General features: G+C 38.5%; 1 protein-coding gene across 15 annotated transcripts in view; it reads right to left on the bottom strand.

Annotated features, from left to right (window-relative positions):
- RBM47 (RNA binding motif protein 47) overlaps positions 1-26755 on the bottom strand; it is a 182455-nt gene that overhangs the window by 41290 nt on the left and 114410 nt on the right. For 2 of the 15 annotated variants that reach the window (XM_070372297.1, XM_070372299.1), the window contains one exon: positions 5069-5172. The exons of the other annotated variants lie outside the window; for them this stretch is intronic. The gene's annotated coding sequence lies outside the window, so the exon portion shown is untranslated. The remainder of the gene's footprint in view (positions 1-5068; positions 5173-26755) is intronic. 15 annotated transcript variants of the gene reach the window in all.

The following is a 26755-nucleotide window of genomic DNA, read 5'->3' on the forward strand; positions in this document are numbered from 1 at the left end:
AATCTCTAATCAGATCATTCTTTCTTGCTAACATTTAACAAAATTATCTATGTCTTTTTGTCTTTTCATAGCAAAGAAAATGAACACAGTAACACTAACATCACAGAAATTACTTTTAAAATGAACGCAAATTACCAACTCTTTATGTATGATTCATAAATGGTGGTTACTGCAATCTCACTACCCACTCCCTCCATTTCTTGTGTGTGACATTTGACCCTTTTTATAATGTGCACCTTGTACCAGTGAAACCTAAGGCACCAGCTAGTTACTCATTAAACCTGGGTGCCAAGGGCTGACTTGTACAAATTATGCTGTTAACTGCCCGGCCTGGCCTGTGTGCAGAAGTGGAAAAAGCAATCATCATAGCTGTGAAATTCTGTCATATCGGCAGAATTGAACTACAAATTGCAGCAATTCGTGCCTGACCTCTGATCTGTGAAGTTAAGTCTAAACCTTTGAACCTCAGCTTGGAGTTGAGAAATAGTATTTACTTGTACCCAAGAAGATGGCTGCTGTGAATAGTTAACCCTGTGTGCCTGGTGCTCCATCTATCTCCACCTGCCCTGAAGAGTCAAGAGGGAGATCTGGAGGGTAAACTTCTCATAAAGTGGCATTATGAAAAAAATCTAATAAAAGTAGAAAGTTTCAGGGTGTAACTTTTTTAAAGGAGCATATAAAAATAATTTTTAAAAAGGAGAGAATCTGAGATAACTGAAATGATTAGACATTTAGACCCAGTGAGAATGTGTGCTAAACAATTTTCTTTATAAATTAGGCAAAAATAGAGTTTTGACTATACACTAAAACTTTAAAAAATTTTAATCAAATGATATAATCTCTCATATGTTGTATTTTTAAACAATTATCTAATTTCTGTATAAAATACAAACTCATATTAAGTCAGCTCTATGAAAAAGCCATCTTGGGAAACCAGTTTTACTTTTCTTTGAACCTGAGCTTACCTTCTGATACTAAATATTAGATGTAGGCTAGGGGAGAAGTATAATATCAGGAATAAATGTTTTTATGTATACATTTTGTTATAACATTGATCCATCATATTTTATTCATAATGACCAGGGTTTTTCTTTTTAGGATTAGCTTCAAATGCTATCCAGATCACTCCATTTCCAGGTAGAAAAAAGCAAATAAAGATTCTTTATCTCTGGCTTCTTTAATATTAGAACATCTAAACAGCACATAAAATATAACTAAATTATTCCTTCTAATAAAAGTGAAACTAATTTATATAGTGCTTAAAGTATATAAACCTACACTTAACTAATTCCATTTCATAAACTTTACTGTTGGCTTGAAAAAAGCAGTATGATTGATATGAGAGTCTTTTTACACCTGAACTTTTCTCAGTCATTGTCAGTAACCTTTAAGTAGTAGCTCTTAAGAGCTAATTCTATTAATTTCACATTTTTCCTTATCTCATTTAAATAATTACACAAAATTCTTCTATAACGACTGAGTCTGAAATGACTTTGGAAAACAAATGTGGATATTACTGATAAATTCCTGCTTTTAATCCCAGAATGAAAATAGCTGCAATCTATGAAAACATGACTTTTTTTCCACCTAGTTTTTTCAAGTGTGATAAAGAGAAGAGATGCTAGACGAACTGTTTTGTTTTTTGTTTTTTAAATGTTCTGAAGAAGTTTGGCTTTGCTGCTGGTAAGGCAAACTGTGCAGCATTTGAAATTCTCACAAACTTCTAAATTTTTTTTTGCCCTCAGTTAAAAACGAAATGGATCACTTGTTTATTCAACTTGATCTAAATTACTTTAACTAAACAAAACCATCTCCTCCTCTCTTCCAATTACAACAAATAAGGTGTCCCCTACCTTTCCAGTCTTGAAATCTGGATGCGACAGGCTAATGGTAACAAAAGCTTTGCTTAAGCAAACTTTGCTCCTGATCCAGGAACTGCGTAACTCTATTATACATGACACTCTTCTCCTCATTGGTCAATGAGCTTTGGCCACTTAAATGCCTTGGGAGTCATTTGCTAAGGGCACCTGGAATGAACTTGAGTGGGTGGTACAGAAAGAAGGGAGGTGTTTAAATCACCAGATACAAAAAGCTCCACAGCAGCCTGACAATTTAATAGCAAACTTACGGTAGCAAATGGATCTGGGGAAGACCCAAGAAGACAAAAGTTCTGACATTTCATAGAGAAGGAAATGTACCTGAAGTATTTTATTCTAACACCAAAACTAACTAAAAGGAAACAAATTTTTTTTTAAATTCACCTTCCTAGAAATAAGGTGGGTGCCGATTACATTGTTCTGCTTGCTACAAAATAAAAACAATTCTTACTTCACCTGAGTTGTTGAGTTTTAAGCATTTCAGGAAGTACTTAGAAAATTTCCAAAATAGAAAGTACTCAAAAAATGTTACCGTGATTTCCTAGAAATGTTCTATTTTTTTTAGTATATATATATATATATTTTTTTTTCTTCTCATTGTATCTGGGGTAGGTAACTGGGAGTGAGTACCCTTTTCTCCTAATCACTACCAGTAATAGGGTTTAGATAAGCCTGGTAGAAAAAAGAGAGAGGCAAAAATTACACAAGAACTAAACCCTCATTTATTTTACTTTATCCATTTGGAGCTGGCAATGGATTTATTGGTAAGAGGCAGGGGCAAATAGAAGGGGTATAAGGAAAAAGGAGCAGTAAAACATGATTCATGGATAATAAAAACAGTCCGTACATAACAACAGGTTCGGAGGACCAGAAGCACTTAAGCAGAGTAAATATATTCCTCTTTAAGCAGTGAAGAGATGGAACCTTTCTGGGGGATAAGACTGTCACTTCAGGCAGCCGGCAGATCAGGGGAGAATGGACCAGAAGATGGACTACAGGAGGCTTCCTGAAAGCCAACCAGTGACATCTGGGACCACCTGGGCCAGAATTAACATGAGCTCTACAGCTCAGGGGTGAGGAATCCACCTGCCAATGCAGGAGACGAGGGTTTGATTCCTGGGTTGGGAAGATCCCCTGGAGAAGGAAATGGCGACCCACTTCTTGCCTGGGGAATCCCATGGACAGAGGAGCCTGGCGGGGATCACAAAAGTTGGACAGGACTTAGCATACAAAGAAAGCACCCCACAGAGTACAAAGAAAGGAACAAATCTATAACTCTTCCTGAAACAAACATTTCAAACTTGTGGTCTTGAATTTTCCCTTAGTTGTTATTTTGTAAATTCCATAACTTTAACAATTTGAAGTAGCCAGGATGGGAAGTAAAAAGGCCAGAGTGACAAGTTTTAAATCTACTTATCTACTTATATTTTTTAAGAGAGACAGTTTTATTACTCCCAAATGAAATAATCTAAAGCTATCAATAGTGACAAGAAAATTATCAACAGGTTACTTAGTAAAGGGTCAAAATCCAGAACAAGTCTAAGATTATAATCACATTAAATATTATATAAAACTAAATTGCCAAGTTCTGATTAAAGGAAAATGGAAGCAATCTTGCAATGATACTAAGGCAGTGTTTCCAAAAAACTACTAAATTTACACTGAATTCCTTTTGACTACAAAAGGAACCCAGAAAATCTGCCTTTTTATATAAGTGTAATTGAGTATATTATGTAAGAATTTTATATTATATAATATTTAATAAATTCTGGATGTGTGACATGCTTTAAGCATTAGGAAGAATATTTTTGGCTTAAAGGTTTGGTTTATGAATGCCTGTTGGTCAAGTGTGTGAATATACATAAGAGAAAAAGAGAAAATGTGTGTGTGTGAATTCTTAAACATTACCAAGAATACAAAAACATAGGAAACAAACCATCTCAAGATGATAAATTTCTAGAGTAAGGGCAGGGCAGCTTTTCACTGAATATCTAAAGGCATAATTACAATTACAGCCTACTCTAAACAAAAATGAGCAACTTCTGCCTGCTTTTGCTTTGAACAGAGTTAATTTTAAAAACACACATGGCCTACCACTATCTATGGTCTTGGCAAAAAACAAGGCACACAAGTTATCATAAATGCACACAATAGACAAGTACACAAGAAAAGTAAAAGTCAGCCGTTCTACTGGTAGGGACACCGATTGCTATTACATAAGCCTTGGTGAAGGCAGACACATGCTACACTTGCTGCCTAACTTCTGACAGCTCTGGCGTGCATACGTCATCCCTGGAGGAGCATCCTTTGTCTTAACAAGGCCACTTTGTTTTTAGAGTGGACTGACAGCACGCAAATATGAGATCTGAGACTGTGGCAAAAAAAAAAAAAAAAAAAAAAACCTACTGGTGCAAAACAGAAGCTTGAGACCAGATGAGACTAAGGTAGATCTGGAAAAAGGAATAAGAAATAAGATTCAGACAGGTCATGGAAAAGAGATGTTATAACATGGATGGGGACCTGGTAATAAGCCAGGAAATTGTCATGTGGGTTATTTTAAATATAGGTAATATTTACCAGAGCTTCCATGGTGGCTCAGCAGTAAAGGATCTGCCTGTAAGTACAGGAGACTCAGGGTTTGATCTCTGGGTTGGAAAGATCCCCTGGAGAATGACATGGCAACCCACTTCAGTATTCTTGCTTGAAGATCCCCATGGACAGAGGAGCCTGGCGGGCTGTAGTCCATGGGGTCACAAAGAGTTGGACATGATTTTGTGACTGACCAACAACATTTATTAAAGTCCCTTTTACATCCTATTAGGAGAACATTATTTTTCATTTTATCTTACCTAAAGATTTAAAGATCTAGCCAGTGTGAAGATCAAGTGAATGTGTGTTGCTCTATATTTAATAGTAGTATATAGTTTTCAAGAAGTAAACTTTACACTGCTGCTGCTAAGTCACTTCAGTCGTGTCCAACTCTGTGTGACCCCACAGATGGCAGCCCACTTTACACTAAGTATTTAGAATTTCAAAACTTTTGCTGAAAGTGGTTACTGTATTAATGCATGACTAAAGCAGAAGAGGAAGAAATGGTACACACACACACACACACACACACACACACACACACACCAAGGTACTAGCGTTCATATGAAAAAGTGTCAGTTATCGCACTGAAGCCATATTACCTGTATGGGTGGTGTCAGCAACAATAGTTGGTCATGACCAGTAACTAATCAACATTGGGAAGGTGAGTTCAAAGAGTCGAAGGCATGCAGGTATGAGAGTCCTCCTAAAGAAGGATAAACACGGAACCCACCAAAACAATAGAAACATTATAAAAGGATTAACACCTCCAAACATCTTTTGGTTTCCACATACACCCAACATACACACACCTTGGCCTCAGCTGCATGCACTGTTAACATCCCTTTACCTACAGTAATCTTCACTAACTCTTACAAACCTGCTAGGTTTGACAGTGATCACTTTCTGCTCCTCTACCACAGCAAACTGTCAGTCAGTTCAATTCAGTCGCTCAGTCTTGTCTGACTCTTTGCAACCCCATGAATCGCAGCACGCCAGGCCTCCCTGTCCATCACAAACTCCCGGAGTTTACTCAAACTCATGTCCATCGAGTCAGTGATGCCATCCAGCCATCTCATCCTCTGTCGTCCCCTTCTCCTCCTGTCCCCAATCCCTTCCAGCATCAGAGTCTTTTCCAATGAGTCAGCTCTTCGCATGAGGTGGCCAAAGTATTGGAGTTTCAGCTTTAGCATCAGTCCTTCCAAAGAACACCCAGGACTGATCTCCTTTAGAATGGACTGGTTGGATCTCCTTGCAGTCCAAAGGACTCTCAAGAGTCTTCTCCAATACCACAGTTCAAAAGCATCAGTTCTTCGGTGCTCGGCTTTCTTCACAATCCAACTCTCACATCCATACATGACCACTGGAAAAACCATAGCCTTGACTAGACGGACCTTTGTTGGCAAAGTAATGTCTCTGCTTTTGAATATGCTATCTAGGTTGTTCATAACTTTCCTTCCAAGGAATAAGCGTCTTTTAATTTAATGGCTGCAATCACCACCTGCATTGATTTTGGAGCCCCCAAAAATAAAGTCTGACACTGTTTCTACTGTTTCCCCATCTATTTCCCATGAAGTGATGGGACCAGATGCCATGATCTTAGTTTTCTGAATGTTGAGCTTTAAGCTAACTTTTATACTCTCCTCTTTCACTTTCATCAAGAGGCTTTTGAGTTCCTCTTCACTTTCTGCCATAAGGGTGGTGTCATCTGCATATCTGAGGTTATTGATATTTCTCCCGGCAATCTTGATTCCAGCTTGTGCTTCCTCCAGCCCAGTGCTTCTCATGATGTACTCTGCATATAAGTTAAATAAGCAGGGTGACAATATACAGCCTTGACGGACTCCTTTTCCTATTTGGAACCAGTCTGTTGTTCTATGTGCAGTTCTAACTGTTGCTTCCTGACCTGCATACAGGTTTCTCAAGAGGCAGGTCAGGTGGTCTGGTATTCCCATCTCTTTCAGAATTTTCCACAGTTTATTGTGATTCACACAGGCAAAGGCTTTGGCATAGTCAATAAAGCAGAAATAGATGTTTATCTGGAACTCTCTTGCTTTTTCCATGATCCAGTGGATATTGGCAATTTGATCTCTGGTTCCTCTGCCTTTTCTAAAACCAGCTTGAACATCTGGAAATTCACAGTTCATGTATTGCTGAAGCCTGGCTTTGAGAATTTTGAGCATGACTTTACTAGCGTGTGAGATGAGTGCAATTGTGTGGTAGTTTGAGCATTCTTTGGCATTGCCTTTCTTTGGGATTGGAATGAAAACTGACCTTTTCCAGTCCTGTGGCCACTGCTGAGTTTTCCAAATTTGCTGGCATATTGAGTGCAGCACTTTCACAGCATCATCTTTCAGGATTTGAAATAGCTCAACTGGAATTCCATCACCTCCACTAGCTTTGTTCGTAGTGACGCTTTCTAAGGCCCACTTGACTTCACATTCCAGGAACTACAGCAAACTGTAGTACCTCATAATTACCTAATTACCAGTCTTTACCTTACATATCCTGTGGTAGTTTTAACACACTTTTTATTTTTTAAAAGAAGAAGTTGAGAAGAAATACTGAATGCAGGTGGAGAGGAGAATCTATTACAAACTCATAAATAATGTGTAAAAATCCAAGCCCTGTGTTCCACTTTTAACACAAAAGCCATATAAAAAGGAGAACCCCCTCCCCACAATGAGCAATCTGGATAACAAGAGCTCAGGAAGTGTGTGATTTTGCAAAGTAATATGTAGGTTTTACTCTTTAATAGTTAAATGGTATTTTAATTTCCTCTAAATTACCACAGAAATCCCCTATCATCCTGGATTTACCAAGCACTGTGCTCTTCTGTCCAGATGTGTTTATTTTCAATAATGCTCTGGGATATATTCAAGCACAGAGGGAAAAAGCAGTCAAAGACCTGGACCCTGATGTGGGCTCTATGAACTGGGAGCTAATAACTAATCATCTTTTTGGAGACAATTAAATATCAAACAACTAAAACACATACAGGGCGAACCGCAGCACCATGTGCTGTGCAGACACCAAGCACTGCAGAGTCAGGTAGGAGCCTTATCAAGTTGACCAGAGTCCATGGGGAAAGCTGCCATCGGGGGTGCCTGCAGGCTGCCTTCTGGCAATCACACACCTCACAACTTGAAAACATGCACTTCTTGGGGCTTCCCTGGTGGCTCAGTGGTAAAGAATCCACCTGCCAAAACAGGAGACACAGGTTTGATACCTGATCTGGAAGGATCCCACATACCTCAGAGTGACTAAACCCATGCAATACAACAACTGACCCTGTGTTCTGCAGCTGGAGAGCCGAAACTACTGAGCCCATGAGCCGGAACTACTAAAGCCTGAGTACCCTGGAGCCCGTACTCTGCAACAAGAGAAGCCACCGCGATGAGAAGCCTGTGCACAGCAGCTGGAGCCTAACCCCTGCTCACTGCAACTAGAGAAAAGCCCGCACAGCAACAAAGACCCAGGACAGCTAAAAATAAAATTTTAAAAAGAAAAATACACTTCTCTGTTTACTTTGTGATTTAAAAAAACCAAAACCTTTTTGCTGAAGAATTTTTTTTGTATTATACCTAATTTATTCCAAGAATTAGGAATAAATAATATTGGCGTTAATTTTAAACATAATGTATTTCATAATACTTTAATCAACCTAGAAATTTAATTTTATCTGGGGCTTGGATGGCTGGCAAGGTCCTAAATAAGTCATGTTGTCTTTAAAAGACTGTGAACATTTTTTTTTCTTTAAAACTCTTGGGTTCAGTTCTTGTTTAAGCTTAATTATCTGATCAATATACTTTTGCCATTTTCTAAAAGAAGCTCTTACTTTTTGACAACATAGAAGCAGATATTCTAAAGAAAAAATTTAAAATGGAAACAATAGAAATCATGTAAAGAATCTAGCAGATTAAAACTTTAACTGCTGTGCATCTATAAACATCAGTTAAGTCACTAATTAGAAACATGAGGACACCTTTAATAAATCAATCGCAAGGCTGGTCAGTTTAGATAATGCTAAAATTAGCAAGCAGTGTTATGTTCAAGAAAAAGAACAACATAAAATAGTACTGAAGCAAATAGTTTAGACATAATGAACCTAAATTTCTATGAGCGCACAGTAACTTCTCAAGATACTCAATTTAAATTGGTTAGATGAGTCATTCAATCATTCAACAAATGGTTACTGCCATTGACTGTCTTTGTTCTAGACCTTGAAGATAAAGTGGTGACTAAGAGTACATCATGAGAAACGCTGGACTGGAAGAAACACAAGCTGGAATCAAGATTGCTGGGAGAAATATCAATAACCTCAGATATGCAGATGACACCACCCTTATGGCAGAAAGTGAAGAGGAACTCAAAAGCCTCTTGATGAAAGTGAAAGTGGAGAGTGAAAATGTTGGCTTAAAGCTCAACATTCAGAAAACTAAGATCACGGCATCCAGTCCCATCACTTCATGGGAAATAGATGGGGAAACAGTGGAAACAGTGTCAGACTTTATTTTTTTGGGCTCCAAAATCACTGCAGATGGTGACTGCAGCCATGAAATTAAAAGACGCTTATTCCTTGGAAGGAAAGTTATGAACAACCTAGATAGCATATTCAAAAGCAGAGACATTACTTTGCCAACAAAGGTCCATCTAGTCAAGGCTATGGTTTTTCCAGTGGTCATGTATGGATGTGAGAGTTGGACTGTGAAGAAGGCTGAGCACCGAAGAACTGATGCTTTTGAACTGTGGTGTTGGAGAAGACTCTTGAGAGTCCCTTGGACTGCAAGGAGATCCAACCAGTCCATTCTAAAGGAGATCAGTCCTGAGTGTTCATTGGAAGGACTGATGCTAAAGCTGAAACTCCAATACTTTGGCCACCTCATGCGAAGAGCTGACTCATTGGAAAAGACTCTGATGCTGGGAGGGATTGGGGGCAGGAGGAGAAGGGGACGACAGAGGATGAGATGGCTGGATGGCATCACTGACTCGATGGACTTGAGTCTGAGTGAACTCCGGGAGTTTGTGATGGACAGGGAGGCCTGGCGCGCTGCAACTCATGGGGTCGCAAAGAGTCAAACACGACTGAGTGACTGAACTGAACTGAAGACAGACATGGTCCTTCCCGTTATGCTAGAGAAACATAATCAAAAAGAAAATATATACGTTTTGGAGAGACAGCATAGTGACAAATACTATGAGGAAGAATAAAGCAGAGTTAGGAGGGAAAAGGAGGAGCTATTTTGAGTAGGGTGGTCAGGGAAGTCCTTTTTCTCTCAAGAAAAGACTGCAGTGGGGTATCTGAAGACAAAGATGGTGAAGCTGAAGTAGAGTGAGCAGAGGAGGCAGGGGTCAAATGTGGGGCTGACAGGCAAGGATTTTGGTTCTACTGGGCTTACTGGAGGATTTTTAGTAGAGAAGTGATGAGATCTGATTTTCTTTTTCTTAAGATAACTCTGGGCTGAAAACGAGATCCCAGGCATGCAGATGAGGACGCAGATGTGGACTGCAGGCTGTTCAGGCCTGGTAACCCTGGGGTCACGAGAAGAGAAGTTGACTTTGAATTACATCATAAAGGCAGAATGGGCAGAGCTGACTAATGGATGACCTGAGGATGGCAGTGTCCAGGATCCTCACACTGCAGCCTGAGCAGCTGGGGTCAGGGTGGTTCCATAACATGTCAGTAATATGGAGTAAAACATTTTGCATGGCATGGCATTCATTCATAAGCAGTAAAAGTGCAAATGTATAGTATCAGTGATGTTAACCATCAGGCAGCATCTCGGAATATTATTTTTAAAATCTAGGTTTAAGCCAATCAACTCAGTCCTTAACTTCACTGCTAAATGTATTGTGCATAAACTCTGCAGTCCTCTCCATTTTTAGTTTTCTTTGGTACGTTTATGGTTCTTTAATTCAAAAAAAATGTGCATGCTATGGAAAACTGACTTCAGGGCCAAGAAACAATAAATACACAAAATACAGTCTCATCGACCTTCGTTATTAAAAGAGACATGCTGGGTGAGTGGGAGAGGGGATATACAAAAGATCCATATTATTGAAAACTTCCAGATTTGAGGGAAACACAGACTTGTATAAACAAGAGCCTCCCTGGAAAACCTGGGAAGCTCCCAAGGCCTCCTGGAGGTCAAGGTGGAGGACTGTAGTAAGTGGGTGCCTCCCTCATTCACTGTCTGGCCTTCATCTCCACTGGGCCCTTTGAGTTTGCTGCTCTTTGCCTATTCCATATTCTTTCCATCTTGGACTTCATGACCCATCCTACTTAATTCCCTTCATGACTACGATCCGATTTGGAAGACCTTTATTATTGACTCCCCTTCTGCCCCGCAACACTGACTATAGTCTAGGATCTTCCTCCCTCATCCTCTATGTCCACTCTTCGGTTACACCACTTGGCCTTTACTTTCTATTCCTCCACTTGAAACAACAGTCTACAGTCTCTTTAGATGTCCTGTTAGCTAATAATATGAAACATACCAGCTAATATACTTATCATATATGCATGGTATATGTATTTTAATCTCTCACTTCAAGAATTACAAATGACTGAAACTGTTCAGCCTCATTCGTAAGCAAATAAATGTAAATTCAGACAAGAACATGCTTAGAATATCACTTTTAACCAATAAAATTAGCAAATATTTTTAATGAATAGTGCTAAAATGTCACTCTTTAGTAAGACAAATATAAATTGATCAAAACCATTCCTTAAAAAAATTGTAATATATATGAAAAGCATTGAAAATATTTATTCTCTTGGCAATTAAATCATTAAGATCTATCTAAAGAAATAATTAAAATGAAGTTTATATACAAAGATGCTTATCTCAGCGATACTTATAATACATTTAGAAACTATCCAAACACTTCACCTTGAGGGAATGGTTGAATAAATGATGGTACAGAAGCTACTAAAAATTGTATTAGTTCTTCAGCCACTAAAAATTACATTTACATAGAATTTTAATGTTATGAATAAAAGTTTATGATATGTGAGATTAAGAAAATAGTACAGAAAACTGTATGTATAGCATGATCTCAACTGATACTATAGATGTAAAAACTAGAAAAATATAATAAAATATTGATAGTGGTTGTCTTTGGATAGTAAGAATATTAAATATGGTGATTTAAGTTTTTCCTCTTTGTAGTCTATATTTTAACATTACATTTGGTTATCAGAAATATTTAAATGATTTGATAAAATAATTTCTTGTTTTAGCCCCTTTCTCTCCTTTTCAACCCATCATTTTAAGTTCTTAATGCCAATTATTTCCCTTTCTCTTATCAATTTAGCTAACACCAACCACATATATGGAGAAGGCAATGGCACCCCACTCCAGTACTCTCGCCTGGAAAATCCCATGGACGGAGGAGCCTGCTAGGCTGCAGTCCATGGGGTCACTAAGAGTCGGACACGACTGAGCAACTTCACTTTCACTTTTTACTTTCACACACTGGAGAAGGAAATGGCAACCCACTCCAATGTTCTTGCCTGGAGAATCCCAGGGACAGGGGAGCCTGGTGGGCTGTCATCTCTGGGGTTGCACAGAGTCGGACATGACTGAAGTGACTTAGCAGCAACCACATATAACCTCTTTCCTTCCCATTTGATAGCCACTTTTCCTGCTCACCATCCAGAAAGCAGTAAGAACTATCTACCTTAAGTGTGGCTGGGATCATATTACTCCAATGAAAGGAATTTGATGTGATCCTGATCATGCATAACTGCCGGGAGCCAGCATATTGCATAAGGAGTGCATATTGCATATTGAGTGCAGCACTTTCCACAGCATCATCTTTCAGGATCTGGAATAGCTCAACTGGAATTCTATCACTGCCGGGAGCCAGCGTGAGGAACTCCGCCTGTGGCAAAAGTCATGAGGAAGGAGGCTCAGCATACGCAAAGGCGGGACTGAGCCTCAGGAGTCCCCCTGGAAATTCTTGAGCATCTACCCCCCCAAACCAGAGTCTGCCTACTTTCTGCTTTGTGCTCTCACCTATACCTCTGACTTTACGGGGGGCTGTCCCCCACTACCTCTCTCTGAAAAAAGAGTTAGCTTACAGCTCCAGTTAATGATTCCTGGGTGTGACAGTGTTTCAACCTACAAACTCATTTGGAAATCCTCTAGCCTGCCTGAATAGGTTTTTCCGGCCACATGTGATTGTTCAGAGCCTCCCAACTGTGAGAGGCGGGAGATGTTCTAAACTGTCTAAACACAGAGTCCTTTGAGTAGTTAAAAGATTGATTAGAAATTGTATTGGTGAAGGGTTTTTCACTTATTGGGCCAATGTTTGCTGCTAAGTCTCCATAGCCCTTACCTACTGTGTCCTTGGCAGTGTATTGATGGATATAATGGGTTTATAGAAATATAAGTAGTAGCCTCAATGTTTGTAACCTTGGACCCTTGAGTTAATTCTTTTCTTGACTGAGCCCACCTCACCTTTGCCCTATAGGAATGCAACTCTATCCAATGCTTTTTGGAGGCTAGCTGACTTTAGAATAATCACCTTTAGAGAAAAATAAGTTTCTTAAAATGTTAACAGGCCTCCGGGCCAGAAGATGATGTAAATCACCTAAACTTTTGCATATGATAAATTTGCAGGAAGAAAGCCTGGCTTACTGCATGACTCTACCCCTTCCCCCATTATCCTCTATGCATAACTTAAGGTATAAAAACTACTTTGGAAAATAAAGTGCGGGCCCTGTTCACCGAAACTTGGTCTCCCCATGTCGTTCTTTCTCTTACCTTCTGGCTGAATTATTCAGCCTCTTTTCTCCACTGAATTTTCCTACTGAGCTATCCTTATTTCAGCCTCTTTTCTCCACTGAATTTCCTCACTGAGCTATCCTTATTTCAGCCGCTTTTCTCCACTGAATTTCTTCACTGAGCTATCCTCATTCTATTACTCTTTGTATCTTTGATGAGTATTTAAATAAATAGGTTGCCGATGCCGTCTCTCCTTCGAATACCCTGGATCAGCCGGGGCTGGACCCCGGCACATAACATTACGAGGTTTTTGATCATGAACTGCAAATCTTAACTTCTGACTACAATCTACTGCATAATTTCCCTTTGTTCCTCTCAGCCTCGACAGACACACACCCACATACAAAATCCCCGACTCTCTTTCTACTTTCTATGTCTGAACAGATCTGTGTTTTCTTTCACAACTCCTCTCTGGAGTCATCTGCTCAGGCTTCTTATGCAGGTATCTGCCTTTCTCTACATGGCTTTCTTGCCATACTGCTTCAGCATTTCTGCTTATATATGTATACACACATATATAGACATACATATATATATATGTGTGTGTGTGTGTGTGACTATTTGATAACTGTGTGTCATTTGCAAGATGGTTTGGAATTTCTGTTATCCCAGTATTGCATAAACTATAATTCCACATTTGAAAATTAAAACTTATACACAAAGTTTAAGACTTTCTCTCTCTTTTTTTTTTTTTTTTGGTTGTTGTTGATTTTCATGGTTGCCACTCATTTGCATGACAAGCTGATAGTATTAATACCTTACAAAATACATCATATACAAGCCATCTGCTTTCAACGTGTCTCCCTGCCAAGGGCAAACACACAGAAATTCACCAACCTGGGTGCTCAATGCTCTTGATAAAATTCCAAACTACTGGTAAAATATTTTGACTTACCATATGGAGCCATAAATCATAGTTAGAAATTTCAGCTTAGGAAGAATCCTTGTGAAACAAAGACCTCAAAGCTAAATCTTTAGCACTCTGGTGAACAACTATGAAAACAATTAGGAAGAAGGAAAGTCACAGTAACAGATGCCACCTCTGTGTAGTAAGAGCCTGCATGTGTGTGCCTCTTCTGTTCTCCTACCATGTTTGTTTCAGGCTTCCAATCGGAAATCCATGTGTCCCTGACACCGCAGTGCATTGAGAAGCACCTCACTTCTCTGGCATTGTTTTATAGAAAAGGAAACAAAACAAAATGGCAATGGAGCAACTTATTAACACAATGTGTTTTTAGAAACACCAACGCTGAAATTATCAGCCCCAGAGTCAGTTCCAAGTGAAACTATGAAAGGATATATATAGACAAATGTATGAAAATCACTTTGATCTGATGTTAATGAAAATAATAGTGTCAGTCATGACTCCTTATAATTACTCAAACGGACATTTTTTTTAATTGGAAAAACACATTACTGTGAAAACGTACTTTTATAAAGAGGAAGTAGACACAGCCCTCAAACTTACAAGCATGTGATTAACAAAAACTGCTTATTAGATTTCTTTTGAGTGGCTGTCTCTAATGCATTTATTGGAAGTAAAACTACAAAATAATAATGAGAATAATTAATTGAAGCAACAGAATACCATTTATAGTACTTAGTTCTCTTTCAAAAATGAAAGGAAAATTATAATAAGAAATCTCCATTTTAGATTCAGTTAATAATTAAACTTAGGACACAGACATATCAGTTAATAACTGAACTTAGGTTGGAGAATTAAATAACTAAATGCAGTAGTTAAGATTGAAACTAATTTTCAAATCAAACTAAAAACTGGTCCCAATCACTAGTTTTTCTTTCAACCAAGAATTAAGTGGAATTTAGAAATATTTATTAAGGAAAAGGCAACCCCCTCCAGTATTCTGGCCTGGAGAATTCCATGAATTGTATATAGTCCATGGGGTCACAAAGAGTCGGACATGACCAAGCGACTTTCACTTTCATAGCATTAAAACAAAGTCAAACTACACATGGGATGGGCTACAAGACATATAATGAAAAGTCAGTTTCCTTACTGTGCAAGAGCTCTTACAAACCAATAAAGCAAATGTAACTCAATAAATTTGAGCAAAAATATGAATAGGCAATGTGCAGAAAAATTCAGTGGCAAAAACACATAAAAATATGTTCCACTTTATTCACACTGAATTCTGTTCCATTAAATAAATGTAAATATAAATTTTAAAAGTCCTATCAAATCAGCAAAAATTTGGAAATTTATAACACCCACTGGTGGTGAAAGGTGGGAAAAACAGGGATTCACATATACTCTAGTGGGAATATAAACGGGTATAAGGATGTGATCAAGCATTCTATGATGCCTAAGGATACAGAGTAAATTCTTTTTTTCTTTTTAAAGATTTTTTTTTGGATTTTTTTTGGTGTGGACCATTTTTTTTTCTTTTAAATCTTTATTGAATTTGTTACAATACGGCTTCTGTTTTATGTTTTTGGTTTTTTTCTTTTGTTGGTCTGAGGTATGGGGGATCTCAGCTCCCTGACCAGGGAAGTCCCCAGAGTAAATTCTTTCATGTGCATATTCTTTGTACTGCCTGACCTACTACTGGCTTACTCATACACTATAGACCCTCAATTCAAAACCTGTTAAATAACAAAAATACATTAATTTTTTCACTTGCATAAGAAAACAATCTAGCTCCCGTCCTATCAAAATGAAGAAATGTTTATATATTCAGTAGTAAGGATAATTACTAATCTGTATAGTGTTGTATAACTTATAGAATTCGTTCTTGTCCATACTTAATCTCAGATTGTGGTGGAGTAATTAAAGTTCTCATTAACTTTTAGAAATGGACTACATATAAGGAATATTTATGATAATGTCATACCCTGGGATGGGCAACAGACTTAAACGGAAGCTGTAAAATCCTCAGAGGAAAGGTGTCGGAGGGTGGTGAAATGAGTGCTGAGTAGAAGAGAAATGGGTTGAGAAACACTGGCTTGTGAATTTAGAAGTTCTGGTAGGTCCAACTCCCCATATGACTATGATTCAACAGAGCACACGTGTGCCCTGTTTAACTGTAAAGGCACTCACCTAGCATTTATGTGGCTAGTCTCTGGGTAATTTAGATAATTAAACATAAAGTTTAATCAACTGTTAACTGTTGGGTGATCCCTGATTGTTACTGTTTTCTGTAAGTCACCCCTAGTCTACTCACAAGGATTCACATTTACTTTGGATCCCAAAGTCAATGCCGGTACTTAGGGTGGTCCCTGGTAGTCCAGTGGTTGGGGATCTGCCTGTCATTGCAGGGACATGGGTTCGAGCCCTGGTCCGGAAAGATCCCGTACGCCGCCGGACAACTAAGCTTGTGTGCCACGACGACTGAGCTTGCTAGCTGCAGCTCAAGAAATCATGGGTTCAGCAACAAAGACCCAGCTAAGCCAAACATAAAAATAAGTAATAAAATTAAAACGTATATATATATATATATATTTTTTTTTTTTTTAAACGCCAGTACTTATTTACTCATACTGGAGTGGACGTGTCTTAAGATTTCAGTAGTCACCAAAAATTACTCCTTGCACTCCCCCAGGAGGGAGCAACCATAGGATAGCCAAAGTTTATTAGCTCTTTTACACCAGAAATTTCTTTTAGAAACCTTTATTGAGGATTGGCAGATAGAATTCAATGTGGCAAAGAAAAAAAACAGAATGGGTCAGAGTCTCAGGAACTGACATGGTCCTTGTGGTCCCTATTATCGGATACCTGTACATCATGCATTTCTTTCCTGTTAAAAATTAGTATCTAGATATAATGTATAATATATACACACACACACCTTAACAGCTGCTTAAGGGTGTGTGGTTTAACTTGATGTCTTGGCACTCTTTGAAATGATCATCTCGAGGGTTAGTGGTCTCTTATTCTGGCTGGCCTAAAGATTTTGGAAAATAGTAGACAGCCAATAACACTTACAGGTTGGTAATACAGAGCTACAAAATACATTGAACCTAAAGCTTTTAATAATATATTCTCAGCATATCATAGAAAATTCTATTGGCTATTTAAGTGTTTAAGGAGCTCAGGCCCGGAGAGGTAGGTATCTGTGGTGCTGATCCCAGGCCACTCTGACTGCCTAATTTAGAACTCATAGCCCATTACTCATGACCCTCAGCACATCTTCTGCCCCATCTTTCACACCCTTCTATTTGTAATCATGCTACACAAAGAACAAGAGTGGCTTGACCCCACATATAAAGAGACAAACAAAATTTAATTGTTATTAATATAACTGCATCTTTGACTAATTCACACTAAATTCAGTCTTCCAAAAAATAAATCTACTTTTTACCTGTCCTTGGATAAAATTCATTTAATTTTATATATCACAAAGAAAGTTGATTGTCAATTTATAGACTAATGAGTTCTTTTCTTCACTTTTTCCCTATGTATAATCTAGTATTCTCGAATTTCTCTGTATCTACAAGGCCAGAGGAAAATAGGGGGATATCCACATCCTTTCTAATACTTAGTGATGCTTCTAATAAAAAATTTTAATGAGAAAAAAAAAAAGAAAGGGGAGGGAGAAAGACTAATTGAGTAATTGAATACTGGTTGTACTTACTTTGCTGCTGCTGCCAAGTCGCTTCAGTTGTGTCCGACTCTGTGCGACCCCATAGACAGCAGCCCACTAGGCTCCCCCATCCCTGGGATTCTCCAGACAAGAATACTGGAGTGGGTTGCCATTTCCTTCTCCAATGCATGAAAGTGAAAAGTGAAAGTGAAATCGCTCAGTCGTGCCCGACTTTTAGCGACCCCATCGACTGCAGCCCACCAGGCTCCTCCATCCATGGGATTTTCCAGGCAAGAGTACTGGAGTGGGGTGCCATTGCCTTCTAACTAGAAAATATTGGGGGAAAATGTTTTAAAAATACTTTATTCTTCTCACAGGTAAAACGGTAATAATTATTTCCCTATAACAACCCAAGAGATGTGAGGGAGAAAAATATATGATATGCATGAAAATGTTCTGAGTGTTCAGGAAGAGAAGTAATGTATTATTATTAAAATAATGCTCACCTATTGTTTTAATAGTAAATACTTATATTCAAATGGTAAAAACATAAAACTTGGTATCTAGTTATAGTCAATAAAATATTTTTATTAAAATATTACTTTGCTTGAAGGTTTTAGGATTATCTTAACTATTATCGTTCATAAATAACTAGAGATTGGCTATATTTTCATTTTAAAGGAAGCTAACTGATGGTTTCTTGATGAGGATTGATCCATATCTTTTTTTCTTTCTCTGAAAGTAATAGCCATCCTTTGGCTGAAGGATGGGAATAACCTGTATGTGTTTTTTAAAAATTCCATTTAGGCACATAAATAGCAGCCCATGTCTTGAAGCTGCAATGGGAGAATGTGCTACTCTCATGGAGCCTGAGGCACCAGAATCTTAATGTTAGCTCCTCTGTCGAGTTCAGAGAGGGCATTTCTATTCCCACTTCAAGAGGAGAACTTGACGTACTATAAAACTTAAATTAGAATTTTTTAGTGACACGATTTTCATAATTTATGGTACTCCCATCCTGACCTTGTCTCAAATTTGTTTAGGAAAATACATTTCTTGGGACTTTCCTGGTGGTGCAGTGGATAGGAGTCCGCCTGTCAATGCAGGGGACACATCTTTGATCTCTGGTCTGGTAAGTTTCCACATGCCTCCGAGCAACTAAACCCCTGCGCCACAACTACTGAGCCCATGCCTGAGAGCCTGGAGCTGCAACTGCTGAGCCCCTGAACTGCAACTCCTGAAGCCTGTGCACCCAGACCCAGCAAGTCACAAGTACTGAGCCTCAATGCTGCAACTACTGAAACCCGTGTGCCTAGAGCCTGCGCTCTGCAACAAGAGAAGCCGCCTCAATGAGAAACCCCCACACCACAACTGGAGAAAGCCTGAGTGCAGCAACAAAGACCCAACATGGCCAGAAATAAATACATTTTAAAGAGAAATGAAATTTCTTGCAATTGTTCTCATAGTATCATTACAATATAGATAGACGGATGATCAAATAAGTTAAATCTGCAATCTTTTGGAGAAAAGAAGATCTCCTGTTTGGAAGTAACAGACAAGGTGGTCACACTTCAGTAGGAAAATGTGTCTTGGTAGTAAACGCAGGTGAGGTTCATTCTGGTAGCACATTCGGGTGAGGTCATGGACGGTTGGCAAAGAAGCACAAACTAATGGTAACAGAACTCCAAGTTCTGTAGTTACTTTACATGGAAGTAGCTCAACATAGACCCATCTGACCTGACAACAACAGCAGCAACAGAATAGCTAACCCTGATTGAGCATTTGCTATGTGCCGACTCTGGGCTTCCTTGGTAGCTCAGACGGTAAACAATCTGCCTGTGACGCGGGAGACCTGGGTTTGATCCCTGGGTTGGGAAGATCTCCTGGAGGAGGACATGGAAACCCACTCCAGTATTCTTGCATGGAGAATCCCCATGGACAGAGGAGCCTGGCAGGTTATAGTCTATGGGTCACAAAGAGTCAGGCATGACTGAGCAACTAAGCACAGCAACTCTGGCCAAGACTTCACATGTTAGCTCATTTAATCCTTACAACAACACTATGAGGAAGTAACTATCTTTATGCATATTTTACAAATGTGGAAACTGAGGCTTAGAGAACTTAAGTTGCCCAAAGTCTCACAGCTACTAAGTGAGAGAAAGAACTCACGCTGAGGCAGCCAGACTCCAGAGTCCATGTTTCAGCCCCAGAACCACAATGCCACATAGACTCCATGATAGTGAGGAGTCAGTATTTCATCAATTAGTCTCTGTGTACCTGCCTCATGAATCCAGCTGCCTTGTGATTCTGTCCCCAGAGGAGGGTCTGAATGCACTGGCTCAGATTTGGCATTGCTCACCCACACTCGCAAACAGTCTTGTGAGATAGAAAATGAAGACACCAATTAAAATGCAGTAAGCAATCTATCCTTCCACTTTAAAAAACTAGAAAAAGAAGAGCAAACTAAACCTGAAACAACACAAAGAAGGAATAGAAATAACAAAGAATAAAGATTCAAATGGAAATAAAGGAAACGGAGACTAGAAAAACAATAAAGACAATCAATGAAACTGAAAGTTGGTTCTTTAATAGAAAAAAATAGACAAACCTTTAGTTAGAATGACCAAGAAATAAGAGAGATGACTCAACTTACTAAACTCAGGAATAAAAGAGGGATGTCACTACTGACCTCTCAGAAATAAAAATTATAAAGGAATACTATGAACAACTGCATGGCAGCAAATCTACGACCTAGATGTAATGGACAAATTCCTAGAAAGATATTTCTATCAAAAAAGATTCAAGAAGAAATAGAAAATCTGAAGAGACTTATAATAAATCTATTATAAGTACAACAACAACAAAGTAAAAAATTTGAATTAGTTATGATTTTTTTTTCATGAAGAGCCCAGGAACTTTGCTCGTGAATTCTGCCATTTGTTTAAAGTATGATAATCACTAATCCTCCACAAACTCTTCTTAAAAATTAGAAAAGGACAGAACACTTCTCAATTCAATGTGGCCAGTGTTACCCTACTACAGAATCCTGACAAAGATATCACAAGAAAACTGCAAATCAACATCTCTTATGAATATAGATGCAAAAATCCTCAACAAAACCCAGATTGAACACAACAACATATAAAAGATTATATACCATGACCAAATATGATATATCCCAGGAATGCAAGATTTTAACATAAGAAAATCAATCAATGAAATACACTGTTGTTTAGTCACTAAGTTGTATCTGACTCTTCTGTGACCCTGTGGACTATGGCCTGCCAGGCTCCTCTGTCCATGGAATTTCCCAGGCAAGAATACTGGAGTGGGTTGCTCTTTTGTTTTCCCAACACAGAGATTGAACCCTTGTCTCCTGCGTTGGCAGGTGAACTCTTTACCACTGAGCAACCAGGGAAGCCCTAATGCAATACATTATACCTTACCAATAAAGCACAAAAACCATACAATCATTTTAACAGACACACATAAAAAAATCTGACATTATGCAACAACCTTTAATGATTAAAACTCTCAACATACTAGGAACCAAGGGAATTTCTTCTATCTGGTTTAAAAAAAAAAAAAATCTACAAAAGCCTACAACTAACATCATACATCTTGGTAAAAGAGTGAATGCTTTCTCCCTAAAATCTGTGACAAGATGAATATGCCCATTCTTTGTCACATTTACTAAAAATTGTGTTGGAGATTTTAGCCAGGGCAATTAGGTAAGAGAAAGAAATAAAGGGCAATCCTATTGTAAAAAAAGAAATAAAACTACATATATTCAGGAATTAGAGAAGTAAATGGCACTCCACTCCAGCATTCTTGCCTGGAAAATTCTATGGACAGAGAAGCCTGGGGGGCTACAGTTCATGGAGTTGCAGAGTCTGACACAACTGAGCAACTGAGCATATTCAGGAATTCCCTGGCAGTCCAGTGGTTAAGAATTGGCACTTTGACTGCTGTGGCCTGGGTTCAATCCCTGGTTGGAGAACAAAGCTCCCACAAGCTACACAACTCTGCCAAAAACAACAACAACAACAAACTACATATACTCACAGCTGACATGATCTTACATGTAGATTATCCTAAAGAATCCACTAAAATACTAGTAGAACTACTAAATATTCAATAAGTTTAACAAGGTTGCAGGATACAAAACCCTTATACAAAAGTAATACAACTGTGTTTAAATTAAATTACAATTTAAGTTAAAATACAATTGTATTTCTATAAACTATCAATGAATGGTCCAAAAAAATGAAATTAATAAAAAAATTTCATTTAAAATAGCTTCAAAAATATCATAGTAACATGAAGACTTCAAAACACTGTTGAAAGAAATGAGAAGATCGACATAAATAGAAAAACATCCATGTTCATGGATCAAACGTGTAATGTTGTTAAGATGGCAGTCCTCCTCAAACTGATCTATGTAGTCAACACAATCTTTATCAATATTTCAGCTAACTTCTTTGAAGAAATTGATAAGCTGGTCTTAAAATTTGTATGAGAATTAAAGGGGCCCAGAAGGCAAAATGATCTTGAAAAAGAACAGCAAAAAAAAAAAAAGAAAAAGAACAGCAAAACTTAGTATAAAGCTATATGGGCTTCCCAAGTGGCACTAGACTAGTGGTAAAGACTCTGCCTGCCAATGTAGGAGCCACAGGAGATGCTGGTTTGATCCCTGGGTTGGGAAGATCCCCTGGAGAAGGAAATGGCAACCTGCTCCAGTATTCTTGGTCTGGGAAATCTGAAGGACAGAGGAGCCTGGAGGCCTACAGTCTGTGGGGTTGCAGAGAGTCAGACACGACTGAGCAACCAAGCACTCGATGGTAATTAAGACAGTATAGTACTAGCGTTAAGGATAGACATGCTGATCAGTGGAATAGAACTGAGAGACAAGAAAACAGACCAAAACATGAAATCACACATCTACAGTCAACTGACTTTTGACAAGGGTATGAAGTTCACTCAATGGGAAAAGAATAGTCTTTTTAAGAAATGATGCTAGAACAACTATCCAAATGCAAAGGAATGAAGTTGGACCTGTAACTCATACCATATATAAAAACTGAATAATATGAGTCACCCAACTATAAGAGCTAAAACTATAAAACTCTTAGAAGAAAAGATAGATGTAAATCTTCATGACCTTAGATCAGGCAATGGCATTTTAGATATAATATCAAAAGTATAAACAACAAGAAAAAAAACCATTAAATTGGACTTGGCCAAATGAAACATTTTTGTGCCTCACAGCTCATCATTGCTGAAGTAAAAAGATAACCCACAAAATGGGAGAAAATATTTGCAAATTATATGTCTAATAAGAGATTTGTATCTAAAGTATATAAAGAACTCTTACAACTTAAAAAGACAACCCAATTGAAAAGCAGGCAAATGATCTGAATGGACTTACTTCAAAGAAGATATACAAATGGCCAAAAAGCACACGGAAAATGCTCAACATAATTAGCCACCAGCAAAATATAAATTAAAACTGCAACGAAATATCAGTTTTACACAACCACCAGGATGACTGTAACCAAAAAAGCTGATCAAAACAAGTGTTGGAAGGATGTGTAGACATTGCAACCCTCATACTGCTAATGGGAATGTAAAATGGTGCAGTCACTTTGGATGGAAAGCTGTCTGGCAGGTCCTTAAAAGGTGGAGTACAGTGATAGCATAACCCAGCAATTCCACTCCATAGTACATACCCAAGAGAAATGAATACTCTCTTCATCATCCCCTTATACTTCCCCTCCTCAATCAGCTTCATCACTCCAGCCAACCTTCCTAACAACCCAGAGTGGTTTAGCAGAAAGAAAACAAGCCTTCAAGTCTGGTATGTGTGTGCATGCTCAGTCATGTCTGACTGTTTATGACCCCATGAACTGTGGCCTGTCAAACTCCTCTGTCCATGGGATTTCCCAGGCAAGAATACTGGAGTGGGTGGCCATATCCTCCTCCAGGGAATCTTCCTGACCCAGGGATCAAACCCATATCTCTGCATCTCCTGCACTGGCAGGCAGGCAGATTCTTTCTCAAAAACTAACCTTAATCACTTTCTACTTAGTAACGTTGAATGTTAATTTGTAAAATAAAGATTACACAATACCCAAATTGTTAAAAAATATTTCCAGAGTTCCCACTGTGAGCTGGGTACTGAGAATACATACCTGAATAAGACAGACTCTGCAGCTGAAAAACTCACAGGTTAGTAGGAGACAAAGAAAAGAAGCAAATATTGCAACAGAGTGTGATAAACGCCATGAGAGATGACATCACAAAGGAGGGAGTTGATAAAGAGGAAGGCTTTATGGTATGGCTGTGGGATTTCAATTAGACAATGTGTCCACAGAACACTTGGTACATAGCAAGTGCTCAAAATGTGTGAAGTTTTTTCTCCACAAAGGGCGCTAGGAACGTACAAGAAAAAATTTTTAAGTTTTGTTAAAAGAGATAAGAAACTGGAAAGGGCTGGTCACTGTTCCAGCTTGTTATTGTTCTTGTTTTAGTCACTAAGTCATGTCTGACTCTTTTGTGACCAGGCTCCTCTGTCCATGAGACTTCCCAGGCAAGAGTACTGGAGTGGGTTGCTGTTTCCTTTTCCAGGGGCTTAATTTAACTGAAAAAGGTGGGCATCAATGTTTTATTTCTTCTTGCTTATAAATATAACTAGAAAGATATTATTATAATAAATCAAAGTTATAACAAATAAATGTGGGTGTTTTGGGGTAATATTATGAATTTTAACCTAATTCTAATTTGGCCAAATTCAGGAAAATCATTCAAAAATTCCAGACTCTTCAATCATTCAATACATATTTTTTGATTCCCTACTATGTGGTACCAGGAAAGAGAGATATAAAATTAAAACTACCACAAGCTTACAAATGACTAAGAAAGAGAAAACAAATCCTTAATAATGGCAATGTTGGCAGAATAGCATGTTGTATCTATTCCCTGACAAGGCTTATTCAGGAGGGTTTCTTGTTCTTGAAACAAAGCAGAGAGATAATGCTTATAATACTGGTTCCTTCCCAATCAGATCTGTACTCTTATACCAACTTCTAGAACTAGACATTTGCAAATGGGCTTTCACTTGGTGGGAAAAAAAAAGAAAAGAAATGATAAAAATTTCTCAATATGGACAAGTCAAGTACTCAATGTTCTCAGAGTAAATCTTGTGGAAATGATAAAACCTCCAGCAGTTATCAAGAGTCTCAGCTATATAGATAAACAACCCTAATAATCAGTAAATCCATGCTAGCACAAGGAAGGTGGTGTAATCCAACTCTGGAGTCTGAGGCATAAGATGTGGGAATCAGTGAAGCACCAGTACAGAGGAAGGGAGCCCACAGGTGCAACAGACACCTACTTTCTCCGGCCCATCCACCCTCCCACGCCTCCTGGCAACGGACCCCTCTGTGTCCCACAGCTCAGGGACAGATCCAGGTGTGTCACTGTGTGGTGAACTGGAGTCCTTTTGGATATGAGGAAGCTGAAACTAAAAAACCAACACACAGGACCACAGACTGAGAGAGTGAGGGAGAAAATCAATCCTGATGACCTCTTTTGATTCCTTTGATCCAGTCATGTTCTACCTCCTTAGAATTTCCAGCTAAGTAAATATATATGGATATATGTAATTTTACGTGATTTTAATTTGGTATATTCCTTGGTTGATTCCTTAAACTATTTGGGATTGGATTTCTGTCACTTGCAACCAAATGAATCCTTAAGTGGCAATGGGTGTCACTGCAGCTCTCCTCCTTAGTATGTTTTATTATGGGATGGGGTAACCAAGGTCACATAGTAATCTCACCTAACCCCAATTCACTCTTCTCACTCATTCTTACAGTTCAACAAATGTACTCTCCAGGTGCTGTAAAAAGCTTTCATTTTTCCTTTCTCAATTCCTTTAGTAAAATTTTACTCTATGCCTTTTTGCCCTTATTGAAAAGGGCATTTCATTGTTTTGTATAACAGAAGAGTGGTGCTAATGCATCTTTGAAAAGAAATGCTGACATTCAAACAGAAAATTAACCAAGGATAGGATTTCATTCCAATCCCAAAGAAAGGCAATGCCAAAGAATGCTCAAACTACTGCACAATTGCACTCATCTCACACGCTAGTAAAGTAATGCTCAAAATTCTCCAGGCCAGGCTTCAGCAATATGTGAACTGTGAACTTCCAGATGTTCAAGCTGGATTTAGAAAAGGCAGAGGAACCACAGATCAAATTGCCAACATTAGCTGGATCATCGAAAAAGCAAGAGACTTCCAGAAAAACATCTATTTTTGCTTTATTGACTATGCCAAAGCCTTTGATTGTGTGGATCACAATAAGCTGTGGAAAATTCTGAAAGAGATGGGAATGCCAGACCACCTGACCTGCCCCTTGAGAAACCTGTATGCAGGTCAGGAAGCAACAGTTAGAACTGGACATGGAACAACAGACTGGTTCCAAATAGGAAAAGCAGTATGTCAAGGCTGTATAGTGTCACCCTGCTTATTTAACTTGTATGCAGAGTATATCATAGAAACACTGGGCTAGAGGAAGCATAAGCTGGAATCAAGATTGCTGGGAGAAATATCAATAACCTCAGATATGCAGATGACACCACCCTTATGGCAGAAAGTGAAGAACTAAAGAGCCTCTTGATGAAAGTGAAAGAGGAGAGTGAAAAAGTTGGCTTAAAGCTCAACATTCAGAAAACTAAAATCATGGCATCTGGTCCCATCACTTCATGGCAAATAGATGGGGAAACAGTGGGAAAAGAGGCTGACTTTATTTTGGGGGGCTCCAAAATCACTGCAGATGGTGATTGAGGCCATGAAATTAAAAGACACTTACTCCTTAGAAGGAAAGTTATGACCAACCTAGACAGCATATTAAAAAGCAGAGACATAACTTTGTCAATAAAGGTCCATCTAGTCA

The sequence above is a fragment of the Bos mutus genome, chromosome 6, assembly GCF_027580195.1.
Source record: "Bos mutus isolate GX-2022 chromosome 6, NWIPB_WYAK_1.1, whole genome shotgun sequence".
In the NCBI taxonomy this organism is placed as follows: Eukaryota; Metazoa; Chordata; class Mammalia; order Artiodactyla; family Bovidae; genus Bos; species Bos mutus.